The sequence below is a fragment of the Vicugna pacos genome, chromosome 1 (genome assembly GCF_048564905.1).
Source record: "Vicugna pacos chromosome 1, VicPac4, whole genome shotgun sequence".
Lineage (NCBI taxonomy): Eukaryota > Metazoa > Chordata > Mammalia > Artiodactyla > Camelidae > Vicugna > Vicugna pacos.
Window position 1 is genome coordinate 112311388 of NC_132987.1, and position 27895 is coordinate 112339282.

A 27895-nucleotide genomic window follows, 5' to 3' on the forward strand; every position below is an offset into this window, starting at 1 on the left:
TTTCCAAGTTAGCATTAGCATCTCTGCCTATAACTCAAAATGAAAAAACCCCAGGGGTCTCTTCTCCAGAAGAATAAAATATAGAGAGGAGATGGAAGAAGAAAAATAAAATCAAGGAAGTTGCCTTCATTATTTCTCATAAACAAATGATCTAAAAGTTGAATCTCTTTGGATTCCTGGTAAACCAAAGGGATTGGGCCAGATAATCTGTGCTTCATTCCAAGTCTAAACTGCTCTGACGCCCTCTCTATTTTTATTCTCTTTCAGGCCTCCGAGTTTCAAAATCTTATGCTTATCCTGTTACATGTCACTACAAAAATAGATTAGAAGTTGGCCTTAGAATATTAGTGTAGAGATAGCAGGGACTTTTGTACTAAAGAGCTGAATTCTTTAAACGATCTGGAGTGGGGAGGATATAGCTCAGTGGTAGAGCACATGCTTAGCATGCACAAGGTCCAGGGTTCAATCCCCAGTACCTCCATTAAACACAAAACAGAATAAAAATAAATAAATAAACTCAATTACCTCCCTCTCGCTTTGTTAAAGAATATGACCTCTTCACCTCCAAATACTGCCAAAGGTTTGTTAAGAACTCGTAAGCCAGTAAGGAGCTCCCACTTGTGGTTGAATACCAATGCACAATCACCATTGCAGTGTAAGATTCCCATTCCCCTAATTAAATAGATAATCCCTCAAGGGCAGAGTGCACGTCAGCTTCTGCTCTCCTCAAAGAGCCTAGCACCTCGTAAGACGCCACCATCAACGGTGGTGGAATAAATGTTTTATTTATTCAGGGAGTTTACTTTTTCATTTCATGCTGCAATATTAATTTAAATCAGCTCTCGCATGCACAGATCACTATGCAAAACATAAAGAAGTCAACATACACAAATGAAATACGATAAACACACTGACTGTTCCTAAAGACCAAACCAGAGATTTGGGTCCCATAGACCAAATTAATACCCATTCATTGAGTGAGACTCCGTCAGGTGAAGTGAGCACTGTGAAAACAGTTCCAAAAATGACAAGTGACTATATTCCATTTGTAAATATGCATGAAGCAAACAACAGATTCCTAGGGAAGCAATAGAGATGGATTTTAGCTGTTGGATCTGGGTGAACATTTGGGGATAAGACAAAGAATGCACGTCCTAAGTAACGGTGAAGATGGTCTTTGGATATCTCTCTCCTAGAAGTTATTATTTTCCCTCCTAAAGCTAAGAATATTTACAGAATTTCTCTCATCACAGCGTGAATTCACAGGCAATTGCAGCGGGGTTATCTACAAAAGGCATCAGCAGAGCCCACTGCAATAAGAATTCAGAGGAAGTTTGTAGCATCGACATTTGTATGGGATGTGCAATTAGCCACTAAGAGCATGAAGCTTTAGAATAACAGAAATACAGTGGCTGAAAGTCTCTGTACTTCAAAGACTTGACTCAGAATATATATGTTAGCCAACACAAAGTCTCACTCCCAAGTGCAAAGAAAACTTTCTTCTATTGTTAAAAAGAGGTACTGGGTCAAATAAACTCTACTAACTTTGTAGTCAACGTCCTGGGCCCAAGAACCCAGGGTTTTTGGTTCCATGTCATGGAAACCTGCTCTGATTACTCGAAGGCAAGGAGCAATTTATCCAAAGGATGTGGCAGAGATCACAGGATTCAGGCAAAGCTAACCAGCCAAGCACAGAAAGTGGGCAAATAAAGGGAGGCCAGAACCACAGCCAAAATCATGACAATGGGACTCTTTGTAGGACCCCCTTGTGGCTTCATTATTCCAGCACCACCTCTGGCCCCACTGCCACTACATAGTGGAAGCCACTGCCACCACTACAAAACAAATTTGAGAATGGCCGCCGCTTCTTTGCACCACTGCGCTCAAGTCAAAGTTCAAGATAGGAATACAAGTGGGCTTAGCTTTGGTCAAATACCCATTCCCTAGCAGCAAGGGAATGGCAGAACACCCTGAAACAAGCTCCATAGAATCAGGGTCCTGCTTCCACTGTTCTTAGCTCTCCTCAAAATAGGGATGGTTTTCAGATGTGAGGCTAACATCCTTTTTGGATGTGCCTCCCCTCATTCAAGGAATTGCCCAAAAAACACAGATACCATGATTACACAAGAGAGGAAGCATATTGCAAAGCAGAATGAAATATTATAATTCTAGGAACATATATCATATTTCCATCTGATACAGAAATAACACTTTACTCCACTTCTGCATGTTCTTCAAGTTCTTTCATAACTGAAATCAATGAGAAGGACATTGAGGTCAGCTCCTTACATCCCTTCCACAGCCACGTGCTGCCAGCACTCCAGTCCCCCTGAGCTGGCAGTTTGGGAGGACTGTAGAGAGCAGAGGATTTGGTACCTAGTGACAGGAGGAAAGACCTAAATGCCCATGTTCACCCCAATGGTGAAGTGCATGAAGAGGGGTGTGCAGAGCCTTCAGCTTTAATGCCACAGCAACAGGGCAAAGATTCAGACCTGGAGCGTCCCTTGTTAACAACGAGACAACACAGATGGTCAGGGCAGCGATATCTCTGTCAACTCCTAACCAGTCCAGATATGGAAGGCTGATCGATAATACCGTTATGTGAAGCCAACACATTGACTTCTGCTTTGGGCTACAAGGCTCTAGACTTCTTGAGGGACCCTCACAGTGCCAAGGTTCACCAAAGTCTACAGCCATCCAGTTCCTAATTGCTTCTCTTTTATAATGGAAAAGAAACTCAAACTGTATTTCTGAACTTCTTTGGAATACTTTGGAAACTTTAAGGAATATGTTGCTTACTCAATTGCTCTCCTGGATTACAAAGTCCTGATGAGTCATGCCAAAAAGAATGGTTTTTGTTTGGGTAAAAAAAAAAAGACCCCATTTTGGAAAGACATATATTCATCGACACAATGTACATTACAGTATGATAAGTACCTGCACTGTGTTTTTTTGGCTGAATTATGTGATTTATTTTATGAAACCTGCTACTTAGAATCAAGGATCATTAAACTGAATGAGTCCAGGAAACACAGATTGACTCTTGTTACAACAAAACCCCTTTCCCACAAAGGAACACTGTAGCAGGGACACGGACACGTGCTGGATGAGAACGCACACGCCCACTGTAATTATGCCTCAGTGCCTCCCCCTTTTGCTTATTTGCATTTTTCCAATTTTTATACAATGAACATGTAATTCCACGATATTTTTTTTAAATACTGTTTAAACTATCCATATGCCTTCGATAGGGGAATTATTTCCTAGTGACTGAAGTGATAAACATTTATCAGATCCTGGGGAAGGAGGTGGTGCTTGCCACTGAGAAAAATAAAAAGCATCCAATCTTCATAGCAGAAATGGTAACCTGGCACCAGAGGGCTGAATACGGCCCTGGATCAGATTAGGATTCACCTGGTTTCCTATCCTCGGGGCACAGACACACAAGCTGGGCTGATGAGCTGACAGCCGTGAGCCCTCATTCATCCAGCAAGTAGTGGGGAAGGGGCTAGGTACCCTATCCTGGAAGCCAAGCATACCCAGACAACCTTTCCGAGGCATGGCAAAGGCATCTGTAATTAGGCATTAACATCTAATAACTAATAAGTGAACACCATTATAAAGCATCTTGCAGATGGAGACTATATGAGTACCTGTATAATAATGGTGCTGTAGGTAATCACAACATTCAGGAAGCAGTTCAGACATAGAAGACCTCGGCAGGGAGACCTCTTGTGTCCAAAGAGCTAAGCACAAAATGTTTTAATACCTCCTCTGGCTGGAAGGCTGCCCAGAAAAGAAGGCAAGTGCACCAGGATCTTGAGATGATGTCTGACAGCTCCACTGAAGATGCAAACATTGCTGGGAAAAACCACTGCAGTTCCTTAACCAGTATTTGGAGCAGTGTTCTCATTCATAGTTTTACAAAAGTGACCCCTTCCCCTTCAGAGCCCATAGAAGAAACTGAGTAAATCCTTGAATAATCCAAAGGCTCAACTACCTTGGCCAGCCAGCCACCTTCATGTTCACAGCTGATTCAAGGAAGAGGTTAAAGGGCATATGTTGTCCATTAGCACAATTTCAAAAAAAAAAATTCTAAGTCCTGAATATTCTGGTATTCCCCTTGGTGTAATAGTGGTATTTTGCAGAGACTTGAATTTTTATTTTATTTTATATTTTACTTATTTCTAGTTACGCAAACCTTGTCATTGTGGAGTTTATCCAAATCTGGTAGCCTTCATGCATTTGTTCATTCTTTGCATGTCTACAGCACTGAAAGTGGGCACTGCACAGGTAGATTATTTTTGATCTCAGTACATTCTCTAATTTTTCTGTGCATTTAGATTTTTCCCTTTGTCTCCATGATAAACCCCTAGAGACCAAGGACAATGTTCAGAGCCCTGCTTTGGGTTCCCTCTGGGACTCACACAGTAACGCTCATTAGTAGACTGGTTGCATGATAACACTGCCCTCATATGGGACCTTCTAATTGAACAATTTGGATCTCAAGATTCAGAACACTTCGAGCAAATGTTTAGGTATAATTGAAGCAGCAGTTCAGTGAAGTTCACCTTGGCTTGAAAGTCCCTACTTTTTCGTGCAGGCTAATCATTTCAACAGCATCACAGGGAAGAACGTTTAGTACCTGAGGACACGTCAAGTGCGCTCAAGATCTTCCCAAGTTCTCGTTTGCTCCCCAGTTGACAGGCTCACCGCCGCTCCCTGAAACGGGAGGAAAAGACTGGTAGTTTTCTCTAACAAAAATTTTTGGAACACTTTGAGGCCTCCTTTTTTTGAGTGCTTTTTATAAGAAATACCTTATTGAATTTTCCATTTATCTACAGAAGCAATATAGAGCCAGTGTCCTCAAGCAAACAACACAAAGGCATTAAAGGAAAAACTGAAGAAAGGAACTCATTCCTGCCCCTTCCTAGATGACCGACCGGTGCCAACATTTTGAAGTATTCTTTTATGTTATTTTTTTGATGCTTAAACACATCAAAACACGTTTATTCACATATAGTTTTGCTTTTTTGTCTTGTTTTTGTTTTTTTCAAAATTGAGATCATATGGCACACATTACTTTGTAACTTGCTTTTTTTCAGCTCAACAATGTCTAGGAGACACTCCTCCAGGTCACCATATCAATAATTCTCCTTCTTTTTAGTATTTGTGTTATATTCCATTGTATAGTTGTACTTTCTTTCCTCAACTTTTCCTATCATCAAATATTCAGGATGTTTTACTTACACAGTTACCTCGGTTTACACTATAAGCATCTCTCTACCTCTAAAATTTGGAATTTACCTAAAATAAAATACAGTTTTTTTTTAAAAAAAAGCTATTTTCTAGGTCAAATTAATAAATATTTATTTAATCGCATTTCTTAAAACTACTTTGGATTTGAATTTTAAAACACTGTGATAGTCCTGAGGAGTATCAGAATATTCTAGAATCATCCTATATACCAGGGAATGTTCCCACTTCTATAATTCCTTTCAAATCATTAAAATGATAGGTTAAAAGTTCTGGCACATTTCTATTACTATGACACAGAAATTCAGATAGATAGATGGATAGATAGATAGATATTCATACAAATATTTTCTACCAGGTGTTCTAGGAAACACTGTCCAGGGAAATGCTAATAGTGATCAAATAAGTTTAGAAAAAAGCTGTTTTAGCATTATTTACAATAGCCAAGACATGGAAACAACATAAATGTCCATCAGCTGATGACTGGATAAAGAAGATGTGGTATATTTATACAATGGAATACTACTCAGCCATAAAAACTGACAATATAACGTCATTTGCAGCAACATGGATGCTCCTGGAGAATGTCATTCTAAGTGAAGTAAGCCAGAAAGAGAAAGCAAAATACCATATGAGATCGCTCATATGTGGAATCTAAAAAAAAAAACAAAACAAAAAAAAACCCAAAGCATAAATACAAAACAGAAATACACTCACAGACATAGAATACAAACTTGTGGTTGCCAAGGGGGCAGGGTGTGGGAAGAGATAGACTGGGATTTCAAAATTGTAGAACAGATAAACAAGAGTATACTGTATAGCACAGGGAAATATATACAAGATCTTATGGTAGCTCACAGAGAAAAAAATGTGACAATGAATATATATGTTCATGTATAACTGAAAAATTGTGCTCTACACTGGAATTTGACACAACATTGTAAAATGATTATACATCAATAAAAAATGTTAAAAAAAAAAAGAAAGAAAAAAGCTGTTTTAATCTAAACACGCGATTTTTTTAATTCTGATTTTTCTTGTGAAGGTGGTGGCTCCCTAACCTCTTCCCCTAGCTTCTCTTGTTAAGCAATGGAGATACCTTTCCATACTGTTCCACGTGATAGACAGAAAGTCATATACCACGCAGAGTCCCCAGGAAAATCCACGCAGCGCCCCCTGCATCCTGCCCACCTCCCTCCTTTGCTCGCTTCCTCCCAGGCACATTGTCCTTGTTGAAACATTAAGCAATCAGTCCAGACAGAACTAAAAAATCATCTTCTCACTTACTCTATGCCCTCAATCTTTTTTATTCTCCAAGTTGAAATGGAAGCGACATCTGGATTCACTTGTTAAAGTGAATCATTCATGAGAAACTATCTGAAAGTACAGGATAAAGTGGCTTCATTTTAACTTAAGAAATCAGAAGGCGCCTTAAATATGATGATTCAATTCTCACCTCAAGCAATAGAGAGAAATGAGACTTGGCTTTCAGATGCCTACAGGGAGGAAAGTGGAGGCAGACCCAGGAAATTCAAAATGGCCTGAGTCCTTTTCACAGAGCCCAGCCCAAGCCCTCCCAGCCGCACAATTCAGTACTCACTTTCGCAGTGTATCAAAGGAATTCACAGGAATTAAAAATTCCCAAGAACTATCTTTTTCTAACAGGGTGATATCCACAATATTTGTTCTGAGTATTCTCCCTCACAGGAATAACTGTGCCAGAGGCTGAGAATGGAAAGAAACTTCTCCCAAAAGCCTCACTCCAGCTGGAACAGTGGGGCAGAAACTCAGAGACAAGGGCCACAGGATGCGAAGTGACAAGAGCCAAAAGGGATTGACACTATTCTCAGAAATGAAAACGCCTGCATTTTCCAGAGCAAAACTTCTCAGGCAGACATGAGGACCACCTGAGCCACAATTAACCTGGGCTTGATTTTTTTAAAAAATCAAACCCACCCAGACCCACCTCATCAGACCACAAAGGTGTGTGCCCTGAATCTACCTTTTTACCAGCATCCCAGAAGGTGCTGATGAACATGAACGTTGCAAAGCCTTAGGAATCACAGTGGTTCTCTAAGTGTAGTCCCCAGACCAACAGCATCCAAGGCACCTGGATCTTAATAGGTGAAAAAAAATGCTCAATATCACTTATTATCAGAGAAATGGAAATCAAAACTACAATGAGGTATCACCATCATTCAAGAGTCTACAAACAATAAATGCTGGAGAGGGTGCGGCAAAAAGGGAACCCTCCTATACTGTTGGTGGAAATGTTGGTGAAGCTGTTATGGAAAACAGTATGGAGATTCCTCAAAAAACTAAAAATAGACTTACCATCTGATCCAGCAATCCCACTTTTGGGCATGTATCTAGAGGGAACTTTAATTTTAAAAGATGCAGGCACCCCAATGTTCATAGCAGCACTATTTACAATAGCCAAGATTTGTAAACAATCTAAATGTTCATTGACAGATGACTGGTTAGGAAGCTGTTGTATATTTATATAATAGAATACTACTCAGCCATAAAAAAGAATGAAATAACACCATTTGCAGCAACATGGATAGACCTGGAGATTGTCATTCTAAGTGAAGTAAGCCAGAAAGAGATAGAAAAATACCATATGATATCACTTATATGTGGAATCTTAAAAAAAAAAAGACAAATGTACTTATTTATTAACAGAAACAGACTCACAAACATAGAAAACAAACCTATGGGGAGAGGGTGGGAAGGGATAAAATGGGAGTTGGAGATATACAGATACTAACTACTATATATAAAATAGATGAACAACAAGTAACTATATCCAATATCTTGTAGTAACCCACAATGAAAAAGAATATGAACATGAATGTATGTATGCATATGCATGACTGAAACATTATGTTGCACACTAGAAATTGACACAACATTGTAAACTGACTATACTTCAATTTTTTTAAAAATCTTTGAAAAACAAAGCACCTGGATCTCATTAGAGTTGTGCCTGTTCTGCACCACCACAGAGCTCCTGATTCAGACGTTCTGGCAGCTGGGCTGGTGGCGTGGGGAAGTGGGGCTGGCAATCTCTGTTTAACAAGCCTTCCAGGTAATTCTGAGGCATGCCAAAGTTTGAAAAGCACCGCCATAGCCCGCTTCTGCAGAACTCAGTTTGGAAAGTATTGGATTGGCTGATGAAAACAGACGAATTTAAAAGCTGGAAGCCATCACTTGAAGCTGGGATAGCACGTAGAACCTTCAGAGAGGAGCTCATGTTTAGGGCAGGGGATTAAATTATGGATTACATAGTGGAAAGAAGAAGAAAGGGCATTTGAGACAAAGGGAAGAATGGGAGAAAAGTATCATAGGCAGGAATATGCATCTGTCCAGAGCTAAGAACCAGCTCAGCAAGCTCAAAAGTTTCATGGCAGTTTTGAGTTACGGGAATTACGGCCGGACAGCCGTGCTAACCTCGGGACCTGAGAGAGCTTAAAAGTAGCACTGAAGAGTGTGGCCCCTCTTGTTTGGATATTGAGGAAGCATTAAAGAATAATGATGTGAGGAATGACAAGGCACAGAGTTGGGTCTAGGACGGTGTTTTTCGCTAGTGCCCATCAGGGAACACGGCGGAGAGGCTGAAGATGGGTAATTAAGTTCAAAGTCTTGCAATATTCCAGAAATAAAGGGATGAGAGTCTGAACGAGGATGATGGCTGGGGGAAGCAAAGTTACCAGGTAGACATACGAGACTTAAAGAAGAAAAGATGGGCTGTACCTGGTGTTTGGATGGGGCAGGGGAAGAGTGAAGGAGGAGGAAGAAAAGAGAGGGAGGAGGGGAAAAAATGAAGTGACCAAAGGTGACAACTCAGCTTCAAGGAGCCTTTACGAACACGGGAAATCTGAAGGGCGTGCAGGTCTGCTGGAGCAGAAACTGAGTTTTCTCATCCTCCCTCAATCATCCCCACTCTTTTCATCACTGTAGTTCTCAGAGCAGATTGGTCTGCCGTGAAGGAGAGAAAGACAATCATTCTGCAAGATATGTAGCGACTCGCTAGCGAGTCCTCTCCGGCTGACAGAGAAAGTCTCCAATTATGAAAAAAGAGTTTTCATTTCTTCATATTGCATCTGGAGAGCAACGGCCTTTGTAATCCTCAAGTCTTCAGGTTCCTCTGGGAAGCTAAGATGCTGGCTTTCATTTCGGTGAGCTAAAGACACCCTGGCGAATCGTAAAGTATCTGGAATTTCGAATTTGCCAGCAGAAGACTTGACTTTACCTCCTAGTGAAAATGGATCAGTTAAGGAGGCCAACTTTGAAGCCGTCTGGAAGGATGTTTCTGCTTCTGTCTCCTCTCATGAATGCAATGCACAGATATCACTAAAACAAGTAAAAAGAAAATGAGGGGCATAGAAAACCCTGCACAGTGCCAACATTCTTGCTTAATTCTTTTCTCTACTGGCAAGCCTTCTGGAAAGCAGAGCTTAAACTCCTGGGTGTACTGATGGGTGCCAGACTGATTAAGTGTGATGAAGCACTAAAGGTCACTTTCTGGTATAGGATTTGGAGGGGGTCTGGCTCCAGGAAGAAGTGACTCAGAGGCTCTGCCAAGCAGAGTCAGGCCCTGGGTCTCAGAGAAGGGTGTTCAAAGGTCCTGCAACAAACAGCCAGGGTGGGAGGTAGGGATGCCTGGGGAAAACGACTGCTGTCAACTGAAAGAACCCCCAGTGGCCAGAGCTGGAACAATTTAAGCAATGAAATGAATAATGTGCTACTGGATTATAAAAATACGCTCATATATAAAAATAACATTGCATGGGATTATATACAAAAAGCCCGTATATAAAGAACATAAATATCCGTGGCCCGTACTGATTGTGTCCGTTTCCTAAGGCTGTGATCACAAATGACCAGAAGGTGGGTGGCTTAAAACAACAGAAATTTCTAAAGTTCTGAAGACCAGAAGTCTGAGGTCAAGGTATCAGCAGGGCAATATTCCACGATGGGAGATTTGGGAGAATCTTTTCTTTGCCTCTTTTAGCTTCTGGTGGCTCTGGACCGTCCTTGATCTTGGCTCCATCACTCAGCCTCATCCTCACATGACCTTCCCCTCTGTTGTCTTCTCTTCTCTCTCTTATAAGAACACTTGTCCTTGGATTTAGGACCCATCCAGATAATCCAGGAAGATCTCATCTCGAGATCCTTATTTAATTACATCTGCAGAGACGCTTTTCCCAAATAAGGTGCCACTCACAGGTTGCAAGGGCTGGAATGTAGACATATCTTTTGAGGGGTCACAGTTCGATCCTCTAGACTGATATAAACAAATGATTGATAAGCCAATCTCTAGGGCTTAAAAATCCAAATACATAGCTACTCCCTCAGCAAGAAGATGGAGCATAATTACCCTCTCCTCACGTGTAGGCTGCATGTAGTTAATTCTAACCAAAGAGTACAGTACAGAAGGGAGTGGAGAGAGAGTAACTTTGCCAACAAATGCTAGCTCAGCCAGGTGATGAGGTTAACGTCTACGGTGACAAGTCATGTTAATAGCACATACTTCTGATATGCAAATATGAGAAAAACATTTTTTTACCTCTGTGTTCTCCCTTCCAAAGGCCCATAACGTGTCATGGGAAAAGCATCAGACAAACCTAAACTAAAAGACACTCTACAAAACACCTGACCAGCACTCCTCAAAGTCGTCAACGCCATCAAAACCAAGAAAAGCCTGAAAAACTGGCATCGTCTAAGCGGCTTAAGGAGACATGACAACTAAATGTAACATGGGGATCCTGGAGGAGAGAAGAGACATTGGTGGAAACTAAGGGAATCTGAAGAAAGCACGGACACTGGTTAATAACAAAGGATCAATATGGATTCATCAGTTGTGGCAAACGTACCATTCTAACACAAGAGACAGATACTGGGTGCAGGGTATATGGGAACTCCCTGCACTGTATTTGTAACTTTTCTGTTAACCTAAAACCATGCTAAAATTTAAAAGGTCGTTTTAAGATCTGTAGATTGCTACATTCCTGTGACAATGGGTTGAGGGCCTAACCCGGGCTTTCTCAGCCTCAGCACCCCTGGCATTTTATTGAGGGGATGCTCCTGGGCATTGCAGGATGTTAAACAGCATCCCTGGCCTCTACTCACCAGACGCTGGTAGAATCTGTCCCCTTCTCCACCCCACTGCAGACGCCAAATATGTCTCCTCCTGATATTGTCAATTATTAGCTGTTATTATTACAATCTTTATTTTATTTTATAATAATTTCTTAATTATTTCATAATTCTATTCTTCACTCTAAGAAAGCTTAATAATGTCCTACCAGTGAAAGAAAGGAGCCCTTGAATTAAAACCCAGCCCTCCAAGCCCTTAACAGTGGGTACCACCCAGGAAAGCAATGCAATGCATGTTGGCAGCTTCTCCCAAACATCTTCACGTGTGACCAAAGCTGAGTAACCAGCTTTCTGAGCAGCTGAGATTGCATCAGGAATAGGCTTTGTTTTCCTCCAGTCACTTACTTCCAACTTGCCTCGCCCAAGCTCTGTTCCCACTTCTTGACGGCATGTCAGACAGATAAATGGAGCTCTTTGGTCAGTTTCAGTACTTAGAGGAGCCTCCTTATAAAATGATCCCAGCAGACCTGACTCACTCATTTACTGTAAGCTTCGATCTCAGGTCTATTTCACAGCACAAGCCTGGCCCTTGAGGCCCTGGGGCCATGCACCGTCCACACTCCTCTTCCTCCCTCCCCATCCCGCTCCCTCTTCCTCCAGATTCGAGCAGGTGGAAGCAGTAAAAGAGATGCAAGTCTGTCATCCAGGGTGCTGGTGCGTTTCCCCTTGGGCTCTTGCTTGGGGTCCATGGAAGGGTTTCCCAAAGCCCATGGGAAACTCTGCCCTGGGAGTGATCTGCTCTCCTGATGATTTTGGCCACAGCTGCAACCCCTACTCCTGTACCGGTGGTCCATCCACACAACTGCTACTGCTGGAATTCCCTGACCACCAAAAAACTCTTGTGCCTTGTACCTTTGAGACATTTCTTTACCAGGTTACCGCCCATGATTCCATTTGGCCCATGGAAGTGTTCACATTTATACCATATGAAAAGGTGTGAGTGTAGACTTCCCCACTGCCTTCTCTAGCCTTCCAGACATCACAGACTGCTCCTATCAGCCTTCTCCCTGCACAGTTATAAAGGCAAGAGGTATAAGCTCATACATTCCTGGATATGTCCAAACTCTAGGGAACACTGTCAGGTTCTCCCAAGAAGGATCTCACTCTCACCACCCCTGCGCTAGGAAGGACCTGTGAATTTCCTCAGCCAAGCAAGTCTCCAGCCAGGCAGGCGGCCTCCCCTCTAGGGGGTATACTCGGACTCTGAGAGTTTACCTTGAAGCCCTGGTCCTCATTCGCTGTGCTATGGGGAGCGCTGCCTCCCTCCCTAAGTCTCTCTGCTAGGTCAGTATCCATGAAACCCCCTGCTATAACTCTCCCCTTGAATGAACTCTCCTGAAATTTCTTGTCTTCTTTTTACATAGAGTGTGGGAGTAGCAGAATAATCCGTTGTCTTTTGGTAGTGTTACCAAGGCCATTGCCATAGAATCATACCCCTGCCCCTCACTCGAATAGAAACCAATTACTCTTATCCAGGTTTCAGGAGGAAGGTGCAAGCAGAAACAAACACAAGAACTGGTTAGAATCAACTAGGCCCAGGATGGTAGAAGACTTGACTTCCAGTAAACCTTGAGCCTCATTATAAGCTCATTGTAATATATTAGCATGCTAAATGACACACCCACTGGCACCATGACAGTTGACAGTTGCCATGACAACAACCTGGAAAGCCCATCCAAGGACTGAAAAGGAGTGTTGTATCAGTTCTGGGTCCAAACCACCCCCTAGTTCTCAGATAATTCATGAATAGTCTTCCCTCTCCAGTTCCCTCGTTTTAATCTTGACCTTCCTATATATTTGGTGTCTCCACCCAAACTGGGTTGAGAAGTTGATTTGCAAACTAGGTTCCCACTTCCCCATTCTTCGGCCATTGAATAAAGCTTGTGCTGTTCTAGTCTTTCCATCCGTTTCATTACTGGTTGCGTGAATCCAATCGGAACAGGAACCTCCGTGGCTGAGATGGGGCGCTCGGCTTGGGCTAGGACCCCAGAGCAGATCCACTCAACCAATTCACTAACAGTAGAGCTATGGAAGGGGCCTTAGCCATTTTCAGGCATTCCCCTTAAACTTTGGAAGTACTTACTACCTTTACAGGCCTGTAGCTGAAAGTCCTGGCCACAGCCAATGTCATCGTCAACATGCTGTCAATCTGTGTACAGCTATATTGTAAATGGCATTGCTTAAATTCTTGGTAGTTGGAGATGTTGACCAGGTAGAGGGTGTATCCTACCAGACATGGTAAAAAGTAAACTATATTGAATACATAGCAGCTCCGCTAATCAGGCACAGTGTAAGAGCATTCAAATAGGACACTGCAAAAACAGGGCAGTGATGATAGGAAGAAAAGATAAGGGATAAATAAACCTATCACATGTAAGCGTCATGAAGACATTACCAGGATCCCTCAACCCTTTGGGGTTCTGTAGCCACACAAGGAAGCAAAGATCAGTCTTGGTCATAGAAATGGAAGGAGTCTATGGTTGTCACAAAGTCCCTCTCAGGGAGCTGGGGTAAGACCAAGCTTGGCATAGCTCTCAGGTGAAGGAGCTCAGCCAGGCTCGCATCAGGAGGATACAAAGAAAAACCCGTATCCCATCACAACTTTCAGCCTCCCGATTTAGCCTCTATGACCACCAGCGGGAGTCAGGCTAGCACTCATTTGGAGATGTTCGTGCTTGGGGCCACCTGTCTGGTCTTTGAGAGCTCCCAGATGCTGTGTGGCTCACCTCTAGATCCTGGCATTTGGATTCTTCATGCTTCAGAAGATTCCAAATTATATAAATCCTACATAAGTAAACAAAGGAAAAGTATCCCAAAATGTAAGGAACAGCAAGTTATCACCATATTTTATGGATATGGAACTGACAGATGATAGAGGGTTGTGACGTTACCAAACCAGGAGAAAATTTAGAAGGAAATATTGTCAGAGTAGCTTGGACTCAAGTCAGCTCCCCATTTCTTATGGGGGAGAGAGTTAAAGGGAATAAGAAGAGCTCTTCCTGGCAAAGATTCCTAGATCCACTCAATTCAAACATACCATCAGTTGTGAGACACAACCCAAAATATGAGATAAAATAAAGAAATACTGGGGGAGGGTATAGCTCAAGTGGTAGAGCATGTGCTTAGCATGCACAAGGTCCTGGTTTAATCAGCAGCACCTCTTCTAAAAATAAATAAACCTAGTTACCTCCCCTTACCAAAATAAATAATAATAAAATAATAGATAAATAAAAAAATTTTTAAAACAAAACAACAAAACTTTAAACATCTGTATCAATAGTGAAGTGTTTCCTAGTTTTAGAAATATTAAAATAGGAGGGGGAAAAAATCAGAAAAAAACCAAAATAATTAAATGGCTCCTAGACTAGAAAAAACTTTGAAAAGTCCTTTAGCTGAGCCCACACATTCAGGCAGGCTCCTACACTCCCACCCAAATCAAAGGAAGTCCGGCTAATTTTAAAGATTAGTCTTTTTTCATTTTCAATGGCGTTCCCTCAGTGGGAGTGAATTATAATTTGCCACTGGTCTAAATAAGAGAAAGGAAAAGTGCATACAATTTGCATACTCAAAATTAGAATACTAATGAAGACAAATCACTCTTCTCAGTGGAATGGTCTACCACTAAGACCCTCCCTTTTCCTCTACTTGTAACTTAGAGAAAACTTAAAAAAAAAGAGAGAGAAAAAGAATTTCATTTAGGTGTATTTATTTATTTTTTCTGGAGGAGGTACTGGGGATTGAACCCGGGACCTGGTGCATGCTAAGCATGTGCTCTACCGCTTGAGCTACGCCCTCCCCCGAATTTCATTTAGGAAGTGCCCTCACTTTGTGATTTTAGGCATGCATTTCAGTAGATGCATTTATCTTTTTTATATATTGTGCACACATACTAAGTTTCTTATGCTTAAAACCAGGTCTTACAAAACAGAAACTAGGATCTGCCCAATTACTGAGCAGAGTCTAATTGGGGATTTAATAAATCATACACTGAAAGCTCTTCATGGTACAAGACGGTGTGAGGAAATGGCGAAGCTCCGTCTTTGGAGTCAGCAGGAGTTAAGCTGGAAATGGAACTCCATGACTTACTTGTGTTTCTGTTTCTGATTTATAAAATGGGGCAAATAATTACCAGGTGTTAAGTTTAGGATTAAGTGAAATAATGTGTGCAAAGCACTATACACCATATCAGGCATTCAAAAGGTTTTTCATCTTTTCTTTCTTCCTTGCCCCTTAAAAATATTGCAGAGTTTCGAAGAAAATGTGGATTTTAAAGTGAATTGCTCTGTTATTAGTTAAGCTGGTTTAGATCTCAATTTTCAGGGGCAGTCGAAAGAACGTTGTTTTTATTTTATGTAACAAGCAAATAGTGCTACTTTATGCCAGGCACAGTGCAAGGGGCAGCTGGGCGTGGCGGGTGCCTCAGAGTGGTGACGGACCACCTGGAAGTCTCCACGGAGTTGGAGGGACTGGAGCGTAGTGAGTTGTCGGGGAGGCAGGGGTGGAGTCAAGGAGAGTTGGGTGCCATATTCTCCAGAAGGGAAGGAATCTATTATCATCATGCCCATCAGTCAGGGGACCCAGGGAGTGGGACACGACTTCTGTCTGCATATCTGCTGGAGAATCAAGAGGTCCAGAAATGCCTGGATCCTTCAAGTTCCTTCACCCAGTAACCTCCTTCGAGTCTTCAAATCAGTTTCCTGCCCTGCTTGGCTTCCTTTTCTTCTGCCTCGGGTTTCCATTTCCGGCAGGCCTTGTACGTTGCATTGTTTCATGGCTCTCCCTTATTTTGAGTCTGATTCCTGATGCCTCTGCCCAAGACCAGTCTCCGCAGGAAAGCCTTGGAAACTCTCATAGAATCGAAGTTTAGGAAAGCAATTTCTTTCTGGGAGGTTCCTGGGTGGGTCACTCTAGGCCAGCGGATTACCTTTTGGGACTTGGCGACATTTCTACAGAATCACAATGACCCCTGAATGCCACTGCAAAAGAGGGTCCCAGATCAAGTTCACGGTCCAAGCTAGAGAGAATGTGAGCATTGAGGGGAAAGGGGCCCAAGGATGTGCAGCCTCTAAGCCCCCCATGGAACATTGATCTACCGGGAGATGAAACCATTAGCCTACAAAAGAAAGACAGGCGCTCTACAAGTTAACACACCAAAGAGAACGTTTGAAAAAGGAGTCCTCAGAAGAATTTGGACACCTGGACCTCTTTCTGAGCCACCTTGTTCTTGCTCTGACATTTCTCTGCCTCCTTTGATTTTTCTTTTCAAGCCACAGATTCATACTTGGCACAGCAATGAGCAGCCCCTGTGGCCTGGCATGTTTTCCTACCTGATACCCCACCCGCATCGGAGACTGATTTATGGATAAATTGTCTCAGCATAACAGGTGATGCCTTGTGACTTGGCTGTCCTTCCTTGTCAACAAGGGCCCCAAAGAAGACCTGAAACCCTCCTTTCTTGCCCGCCTGGTGACTCTGCACCTGTCATCCACTGTGCCTGCACTCTCACCCTCTGATTTGCTGGCAGAGGCTGAGTTGCTGATGGTAAGCGTTCCCCTCCCCACAGCTGCCCCTCTCAGGTCTCAAATCCAAGAGGCAGAAGGAAGAAGGGAAGACACGGGCACCTCTGTCGTCATATCTGACGAACACCCTCACCAGGTGTTGGATCAGGCAGGGCTCTTGCTGGGGGACTTCTGTTCCAGAACCTTCCTCAAGCTGTGAATACCTTTGCATCTCATTTGGCAAACGTTCTAAGACCAAATGACTTTGGGATAAACTCTTGTCCAAGGTTGGATCTGTAGCTCTGACTGGATGCTCCCAAATAGAGAGGAGGAATCCTAAAATCTAAGACCTCCCAGGAAAATAATTTGAGGCTAATTAAAAATAATTTAACTTCAATACAGGTGGGGTTCCTAGGGCCAAACACATCCCTTCTGACTGCAAAGATGAGAAAAATTACATTCAAAAAAAAAAACCCCAATGCTATCAAGCCCCATTTGCAAGCATTTGGCCTTCCTCTGAATTTTTGCAGAAAATATAAATTGTCTGTAGTATATTGCAAAGAACTTCACCCGGCAGCGCAAGGCAAAGTGCTTATATGGCACAGTCTTGATGTTCTCAGCCCACCCTCAGTAGCTGATATGTTCTCATGACATGAAGAATTTGTTATCTCAAGTGTGAGTATGATTTAAAATTTCTCCTAAGAGCCTAAAGATAATACTGTGAGATTCTCTTATGCATTGGCTCAATTTGTTTTTGGTTCTTAAAATGCAGAGGGAAAAAGTGGATGTAAGATAGAGAGCGTATCCCTGTAATCTTCCTAGTCTAAGCTAATTATTTTATTTCATGATCCACAGCCGACTAATTGCAGGTATCAGAAATGAAAAGCACCAGCACTTAACACAGTACTTACAATATGCCGGTTACTGTTTTAAGCGCTTTTATGAACTCATTTACTCCCCAAAACTATTTTAGAATAGGTGTTATGATTATAATCCCCCTTTTTAAAGGGGATGAAACAAGAGAACAGAGAGGTTGAGTGGCTTGCCCAAGATCACACAGTCTATCTAGTAAGAGGCTGAGCCTGGATTCTCGCCCAGACATTCTAGGTTTGGTGTCTGTGCTCTTACCCATTATACTGCTATGTCTCTTTTAAAATGTCACATGGGTGAAAAAGTGAAGCTTTTCCAATGTGGTTGGAAAAGTGTTTTTGTTAATTTAGGAGTGTTCAGAGAGTCTCCAAGCAACATTTGATAATTACACGATTGCTTGCATTGAAAAGAACCTTAGAGACCATCTCGTTTAACCCTTCTATTTTTTTGACAAGGAGACTGAGGCTCAATAAAGAGATTTCCTTAAGAACTAGGATTTAGGTCTTTTCATCTCAGTCATTGGTGTTGAGAATGCCAGGAAATGGGCGCCTGGATTCAGGTGCCGAATACCCTTAATTAACCTTGGGTTAATCCTGAACAATTCTCTTCATTCTAAAATGAAAGCTTTAAAGCAGATGTGCTCCAGGATTCCTTTAGGCTCCACTTTCTCTGCTTCTAAATTGAGTGATGTGACCAGGGTCAAACAGTTTTGCAAACAAGGGAAAAACAGAGAAACGGTGGAAAAGTCAAGTCCGATTTCTAAGAGGAGTCTGGAGAAGCGGGGCTACAGCATCCTTTGAATGGGAACATGATTCTCTATATTCTCCTCTAGGGACTGGTTTGAGGAGCAGGAAAGGAGGAAATCAGAACATCAGAACTTCATCTGATCTTTGTGTGAGTTAACGCGGGACCTGGAGGGGATGGTCCACAGCAGGGTGGAGCTCAGTCATGAGTCCCAGTTACACAAAGGGAGGCTTGGAGCAAGCTGGACCTGGAATTCTAAATAACCATGCACAATCAAGCACTGAGGAATTGGGTTTCACTGGGGTGCCTGAGGGTTGAGGGCCTGTAAAACTGCCGAACAGAATTGTAGGAGACAACAAAGACAGCAAAGCCACACGCAGGGATGACTAAAGAAATTTTAATAGCCTGTCCTCTGTTACTTTGTAACTCTGAAAAATAATACCCTCTCACAAAATCTATCTCACCCCCGAAAAGAAACCATCAGCAGAGTCTTACACTGATGCCTCATTTGAGAAGGATTTTGTGAACATATAAAGGCAGGGAGGTCAAGTTCTACAGCTGGTTTGAAGGTGAGCGGAGAGAGAATACCATTAGGAAGGAAGATGGGGTTAAACTGTGTGAATTTCCTGGGAGCAGAAGGCCAAGCCTGAGTGACCTTGAGCACGGGAGCTCCTTGTCATTTGCAAAAATCTTGAGGAGGACATTGGATCTCCCTCGGAAGACTGGCTTGACCCAAATATAATGTTATCTTCTCTTCAAGCACAGAGTGAATCTTGGGTGACATCTGGGTTACAGTTTGAACAGTTAAATAGCAGAATGGGGACTCCCCAGTCTAGAACCATGTGGGAAAAATTCGTGATTTCCCACCCTCAGCATCACTGTTACTTTGAGCCGGATAATTCCCTGCTGTGGGTGGCGCTCTGTGCGTGGTGGGGGAGTGAGCAGCGTCTCTGGCCTGCACCCAGAGGACCCGGTAGCATTCCCTGCCCAAGTTGTGACAAGCAAAAATGTCTCCAGACAGTGCCAAATATCCCCTGGGGGCCAAAGTGTCCCCATTTGAGAGCCACCAGAGGAGAGTGAAGTGATGAGAAAGTCATCTAAACTCAGAGGTGAGGCACTGAAACTCAAAAAAGTAGAAAAACAATCAAAACCAACACCTCATGTGTTACTATAAGGCACTTTAGTCACGTTAATCAAGCTAAAAAAATCAGCGATGATTTGAGATTCAAAGAATTATCACAAATTATCTTAACAAATACCCTCCAGATGCCCATTGCTTTTTTCAAATTTTATTTTTTTAAATACCCGTCATTTCTCACTCTTAGGGCTGTCAGCTTTCGTCTCCAGTTAAAATTTAGCAGAAGCGTTATTATTTCATTTTTCCCTTCTTTGTGCTTGTCAAGGTTTAATCAGCCTGATTACCAGATTGAAATGAATGGCTGTAAAATGCTGGTTTCTAAAAACAGGAGATCAATCAACACAATTGTGCACACCTGATAAAGGGTTCCAGCAGCGGGTCCCCCATTCCAGGAAACTGTGGCCTTCAAGATCGTGTCACTGCATAATAGATTAACCCTCCTGTTACCAGAAAAGCCTGTTAACTAACCTCTCATCCTTGAGTGACTCATAATAGCTACTGAAGTGAAGTGCTGTATCAGAGTCTTCACTCTCACTGATGAGGCGCTGGAGGTTAGGGACAGAGTATCTGAGACTCTCAAGTGAGCAAAAGTGTTATAGGCTGAATTATGTGCCCCCCAAGTTCACACATTAACCTCCTATTCCCCGATATCTCAGAACGTGACCTGACTTGGTGGCAGGATCATTGCAGATGTAATTAGTTGGGAGGAGGTCATACTGGAGTAGGGTGGACCCCTAATCCAGTGTGGCTGGTGTCCTTAGAAAAGGGGAGATTAGAACACAGACACACACACACACACACAGGGAGAAGGCCACGAGAAGATGGAAGCAGCGGTCAGGTGATGCACCTACAAGCCAAGGAAAACCACAGGTGGCCAAGAAACCACGAGAACCTGGAAGAGAGGCCTGGAACAGAGTCTCCCGTACTGACTTCCAAAGGAACCAACGCTACTAACACCTGGATCTTAGACTTCTAGCCTCCAGAACTGTGAGACAATACGCGTCTCTGGGACAGCAGCCCTGGCCAGCTGTTTATACATATAATCGGCTCTGATTTGCCCCTTTCCTCCATATCCAGGCATGCGGCAAAGTGATCTTGCATCAGCCTGACATGGCTACAACAACAGCTCCCACTGGACTCAAATAGCATCAGCATAAACTGTCTTTAAAAAGTGAGTGTAGTTTCAGGACTCGCTCATCTATGCAGCCGGTCACATCAGAACCCAGAAGCCCGAGGAAGTCTGATGCTTCCCAGATGACTTCTGGGTTTCAGCCATGACTGTGTATGTGGTCAAACTCAAAACCACTGGCCTGCACAGCACCTTAGTCTGGGTTCTCCAGAGAAACAAAACCAATGGGTTCTTTTGCATAGATATATATGAACATACAACTTTATATAGGGAGAGCTTTATACATAAAGTTAGATGACATACATACATAGAGAGAGAGAGGCAAGGAGTTTATTATAAGGAATTGGCTCAGGTGATTATGAGGCTGAGAAATCTCACCATCTGCCATTTACAAGCAGGAGAACCAGGAAAGCCAAATCTGAAGACCTGAGAACCAGGGGAGCCTTTGGTATCAATCCCAGTCTGAGGGCAGGTGAAGATGAGATGAGATGTCCCAGCTCAAGCAGTGAGGCAGGAAAAAAGGGACAAATTCCTCCTCCCTCCACATTTTTTTCTATGCAGACCCTCAGTGGATTGCATAATGCTCCCCCACGTCAGGAAGGGCCATTTGCCCTACTGAGTCCACTGATCCAAATGCTGATTTCATCTGGAAACACCCTCACAGACAAAAGTAATCTAGACACCCTGTAATCAGTCAAGTTGACACATAAAATTAACCATCATACTATCAGAAGATATTTTCTGTTTCTTTGTATCAGCTCCAGAAGTCTGCAGGAAACACATTTTTAAAAGGCACTTTTCTTTTCTTTTTACGTCACTTATATAGGTGCAGCTAAAGGAAGGCAGTGCTCCCAAATTCCTTATCTGAGTGACTGTAAAAAAGGAAAAAATGACTTCAAAAAAAGCACAATTTTCTCCAAAGAGGTCCAATTCCCTTTTCCAAATTTAAAGCTTTCTGAATTAATAGGTTTAACAAAGGTAACCCACACCTTTCACTTGGACTATGTTCTGGATTGTATTTATAAATTGGCTGTATTATGAAGCATTTTCCCATAGTAAAAAAATATTATGAATAAAAGTCAGACTCCTAGGCAGGTCCAGAAAAATCTATTTAATCAATAATGTTACTGAACTACCATTCCTCAAAAGAGTAGGCTGAGTTTGAGGCCCTAGGAACATGGGTTCATGTACTTCAAAAGGAGAAACAATTTTTCTTAATGTTTAATCCTCATTTTTATTTTAGTCCCAGGTAGAAGTGAATGTTTTCAGGTTAGTTGCAACAGGCAATTAGAATGGGGTTTCTGTACTCTCCATATTGACTTGGGCACCACTGAACAATTCTTATAACAGTGAGACTCAGATGTCCACAAAGGAAATTTACAATAAGAATTGAACACCTGTTCCAAGACCAATTTCAAGAACTGAAAATGTTAAAGAGAGTGACAATTTAGAAGAAAGACTTCTTTGCCAAGAGCTGCTTACCACACTTAGTTGAGTACCCTCCCCCACCATGGGGAGAGCACTATAGGGTGTGGCTTTCTCCATCTTAAGCCTGGTGAGAGGGACTTCTGTGCACCTTCAAGGTGCTTTGAAATGTTTTCTGCAATTGAGTTATTCAGAGGACATTTACCACAGAAAAAGCTAAATGAAATTGTGAAACTTCAACTTGTATCTCTGATGGCATAGCTTGCGTTACACCATCTTCTCCTTGTAGAAACTACAAAAGCTGAATTTTTTGTTTAAAGTAGCTCTTTATCAACACCGATTTATGTTAAACTCTCACCAAAGTGGGTATAGAAAGAACATATTTCAACATCATAAAAGCTATATATGACAAACCTACAGCCAGTGTAGTACTCAACAGTGAAAAACTCAAAAGCTTCCCACTAAAATCTGGGACAAGACAAGGATGCCCACTATCACCACTCCTATTCAACGTAGTCCTGGAAGTCCTAGCCACAGCAATCAGGCAAGAGAGAGAAATAAAAGGGATCCAAATTGGAAAAGAAGAGGTGAAAGTGTCACTATATGCCGATGACATGTTACTATATATAGAAAATCCTAAAATGTCCACACAAAAACTACCAGAGCTGATCGAAGAATTCAGCAAGGTAGCAGATTACAAGATTAACGTTCAAAAATCAGTGGCATTTCCTTACACTAACGATGAATCAACAGAAAAAGAAAGCAAAGAAACAATCCCCTTTAAAATAGCACCCAAAGTAATAAAATACCTAGGAATAAATCTAACCAAGGAGGCGAAAGAATTATACACAGAAAACTATAAACCATTGATGAAGGAAATTAAAGAAAACTTTAAAAAATGGAAAGATATCCCATGCTCTTGGATTGGAAGAATCAATTTTGTTAAAATGGTCACACTGCCCAAGGCAATCTATAGATTTAATGCAATCCCTATCCAATTACCCAGGACATATTTCACAGAACTAGAACAAATCATAATAAAATTTATATGGAACCATCAAAGACCTAGAATTGCCAAAGCATTACTGAAGAGAAAGAAAGAGGCTGGAGGAATAACTCTCCCAGACTTCAGACAATACTATAGAGCTACAGTCATCAAGACAGCATGGTATTGGTACAAAAACAGACATATAGACCAATGGAACAGAATAGAGAGCCCAGAAATGAACCCACAAACTTTTGGTCAACTGATCTTCGACAAAGGAGGCAAGAATACACAATGGAATAAAGACAGTCTCTTCAGCAAATGGTGTTGGGAAAACTGGACAGCAGCATGTAAAACAATGAAACTAGAACACTCCCTTACACCATACACAAAAATCAACTCAAAATGGATCAAAAACTTAAACATAAGACAAGATACAATAAACCTCCCAGAAGAAAATATAGGCAAAACATTATCTCACATACATCTCAAAAATGTTGTCCTAGAACAGTCTACTCAAGCAATAGAAATAAAAGCACGAATAAACAAATGGGACCTAATTAAACTTACAAGCTTCTGCACAGCAAAGGAAACCAGAAGCAAAACAAAAAGACAACCTATGGAATGGGAGAAAATTTTTGCAAATGAAACCGACAAAGGCTTGATCTCCAGAATTATATAAGCAGCTCATACAACTTAATAAGAAACAACCAAACAACCCAATCCAAAAATGGGCAAAAGACCTAAACAAGCAATTTTCCAAGGAAGACATACAAATGATTAATAGGCACATGAAAAATGCTAAATATCACTATATCACTAATTATCAGAGAAATGCAAATCAAAACTACAATGAGGTATCACCTCAGACCAGTCAGAATGGCCACCATTCAAAAGTTCACAAATGACAAATGCTGGAAAGGCTGTGGAGAAAGGGGAACCCTCCTACACTGCTGGTGGGAATGCAGTTTGGTGCAGCCACTGTGGAAAACAGTATGGAGATTCCTCAAAAGACTAGGAATAGACTTACCATGTGACCCAGGAAACCGGCTCCTGGGCATATATCCAGAAGGAACCCTACTTCAGGATGACACCTGCACCCCAATGTTCATAGCAGCACTATTTACAATAGTCAAGACATGGAGACAGCCTAAATGTCCATCAACAGATGACTGGATAAAGAAGAGTTAGTATATTTATACAATGGAATACTACTCAGCCATAAAAACTGACAACATAACACCATTTGCAGCAACATGGATGCTCCTGGAAAATGTCATTCTAAGTGAAGTAAGCCACTTAGCCAGAAAGAGAAAGGAAAATACCATATGAGATCCCTCATATGTGGAATCTAAAACAAAAACAAACACAAAAACAAAAACAAACAAACAAAGCATAAATACAAAACAGAAACAGACTCATAGACATAGAATACAAACTTGTGGTTGCCAAGAGGGCAGAGGGTGGGAAGGGATAGATGGGATTTCAAACTTGTAGGATAGATAAACAAGATTATACTGCATAGCACAGGGAAATATACACAAGATCTTACGGTAGCTCACAGAGAAAAAAATGTGACAATGAATATATATATATTCATGTATAACTGAAAAATTGTGCTCTACACTGGAATTTGACACAACATTGTAAAATGATTATAAATCAATGAAAAATATTTTTTAAAAAAGTAGCTCTTTAAATCATGAGAGATCAAGCAAGGCAGCAAAGACTTGGGGGATCAAGATCTAGAGAGAAAGGAAAGGCACCAATGTGATCATAATATTTTCTGCCACATTTCTCTTCCAGGTGTTGGCCAGTTTCTCAGTTACATGGAAAAAGAAACTGAAACGCCAACATAAACTGGGAATTAAGGGTCCTAAAAACTAAACAGGGCTTTGTCTGTTTCAAAGCAGCTATAAGGACAAACTATGGAGCTCGAGGCTGCATGACTCTGAAAGTCTACACCCTTAGGAGTGAGGGTAACCAGAGTTAAGCCAACCTGGGTCAAGCTGACTGATTTGGATCACGATTACTGTTTCTACTGTACTTGCATATTGGAAGGATGAAAAGTAAGTTCTCTCTGAAGAAGAAAGATCATCCAAAGCCTCTATAATTTTCTTACATGTAATATATGACAATCAAATAGTTCCAGGCCTGCCAAGAAAAGGAATCAAGTGATTGTAAAAAAGAGAGATAAAATAGACACTAGAAACACACCCACAGCTCATTCATTATGTCTTTAAAATAACTGTGATATGTTCAAAAATTTAGATGACAAGATGAAGAATTTCATCAGAGAAGTGAAGCTTATTAAGGAAAAAAAATTTTTAGAAATAAAAAATGCACTTGCTGAACTTAATAACTAAAGAAATAGAGTTAACATGAGATTAGATAAATAGCGGAAAGAATTAATGAACTGAAAGATACTGCTCAGTAGAAGAATAACCATACTGAAGCAAGAGAAGAAAAAAATAAAAACAGAAAATACTTTAAGAGTGGAATAGTTTTATGGAACAAGGTCAAAAGGCCTGAAACATGTATAAAACATGTATAAATGGGGTCCGAGGAGGAAAGGGAAGAGAGAATGAATATCAGAAATATTTGAATAAATTATGCTTGATAATTTCCTAGTACTGATGAAAGACACTAATTCACAGACTCAAAAGCTCTATGTACCACACGCAAAACACACATAAAGAAAACTGCACCTAGGTCATTATGGCAAAAACTTAAATCAAAATATGGAATTTCCAGACCTCTTCCTGCTGAGGCTGGGTTCCTATGAAGAAACTTATATTGACTCTGCTCTTTTGATCCAAATCACCGTATCTAATACCCTATCTAATGGCAACCAGGTAAGGAGAATTTCTCTCCTTAACAACTCAGTCAAGCTTTTCCTTTCTTGAATTGGAAAATGCACTCTTAATCTCCAGCAGGGAGTGCTGACTTCCTTCTCAGTTGCTGTTCTCCTCTTCTTTACACACAGAAACCAACCAGCCCAGCTAAAAACAAAGTGAAGCAAAGCCCCTCCGTTTCCCAGCATCAATTGTTGATAGAAGTAGCGATGTGACAACTGTTCTTGCCAACGACAAGTAGAAGTCCTCACGTGGAGCTTCCAGTGAGCATCTGTAAGTAGGGGTAGAATCTGTTGGCACACATCATGTTTACCCCTCCGGCTTTCCATCCACTTTTCTCCTGCCTGAAAAGCAGGTATCATGGCTGAAGCTGCAACAGTCATATTACAACTGACTGTGAGAGAAAGCCCCAAAATTACAGATATTGAACTTGACATCCTTGAACTGCTCTACCAGCTATGAACTGTTTACCAAGACTTCTTTGTTACATGAGAGGATAATAACACTTATCTTATATGTTCTTGTTATTTGGGGTTTATTTTTTTTTTTTTTGGATATATGCAGCTGAACCCAATCGCTGGTAAAGCTTCCCACTCGTTGTGGCTTGAAATAACCCCATAAGGAATTCTTCAGTTGAGTTTATCTTTGTTGCTATTTTGAGACTAAAAGAAGCCTCAAAATATCTGGCCTCAAAAGAAACCAACCAGCATCTTATTCACACTTTGAGCATAAAGCAGAGACATATAGATATATGATCATCAAATTCTGGTCTGTTGCTCAATGAAAATCTGAGTGAGAAAAATGCCAGTCAGTCTTGCTTTCATTTCTGGGACCTACATCAATTCAGAGATTACAGGATCTAATCGCTGTCTCAGACCCAAAACAGAGGGGAAGTGAGGGAACCAGTTTCCTTCCACATGTGAGTGTACGGTGAAGGGTGGATGTTTCCAGTCCATCACAGGGTGGTAGTTTTGTAAAAGAGAATAAAAGTGAATTGTGAAGAAAGTGAAATTTTTAAAAAGACTAATAGCCCCAAGATTATATTATTAGCATCAAGAGTCATAAAACAAATCTATCAAATTTTTTTTTAAGTTTCTTAATCTTACTCTCAATTTTAGTACTTACTTACCGTGGTCTGCTAACATCACCTCATAGCCTGGCCCTGGTCCACAAACACACTCTGAGTAGTCAGCTCTAGAATTATTTCAGTCTCCTAGGATTACTGTGGCCAAGCACCACAGACTGAGTGGCTTAAACAACAGAGCTTTATTTTCTCACAGTTCGGGAGGCTGGAAGTCCAAGATCAAGGTGTCAGCAGGCTTGGTTTCTCACAAGGCCTCCCTCCTTAAATTGTCGGTGGTTACTGTCTTGCTGTGTCCTCACATGGCCTGTGAGCACATCCCTGGTGTCTTTCTCTCTTTTTATAAGGACACCTGGCCTATTGGATTAAGACCACACCCAATGACCTCATTTAACTTTAATTGCCTCTTCAAAGGCCCCCTCTCCAAGTATAGTCACATCAGAGGCGAGGGCTTTAGTGCATGAATCTGGAGGGGGCACAATATAGTTCATAAAAAGAGTGAAGTTCATACAAGTTTCTGCATTGTGTCTACATTAACCTGTAAGAGTCTGAAGAGAAAGGCCTCCAGATGCCCTCTCATCTTGAAGGGGATTCAAAAGCACCAAAAAAGAAAAAGAAACAGTCACACACACAGGATTCATCTATGCACAGTTCATCCCCAATCAGTAAAGATCATCACAACGAACAAGCTTGTGTATCTCTCCACCTTGATCCCCACGAAACCTTCTTCATCTGCTCTGTTCATTGTTAAA

General features: G+C 41.5%; 1 long non-coding RNA gene across 2 annotated transcripts in view; it reads right to left on the bottom strand.

Annotated features, from left to right (window-relative positions):
* LOC140700664 (uncharacterized) overlaps positions 1 to 27415 on the bottom strand; it is a 47685-nt gene extending 20270 nt beyond the window's left edge. For both annotated transcript variants that reach the window (XR_012079151.1, XR_012079159.1), the window contains exons 1-2: positions 27192 to 27415; positions 4646 to 4722 (exon numbers count right to left, since the gene is read on the bottom strand). This is a non-coding gene — a long non-coding RNA (uncharacterized lncRNA). The remainder of the gene's footprint in view (positions 1 to 4645; positions 4723 to 27191) is intronic.
* Positions 27416 to 27895: the final 480 nt, after the last annotated feature.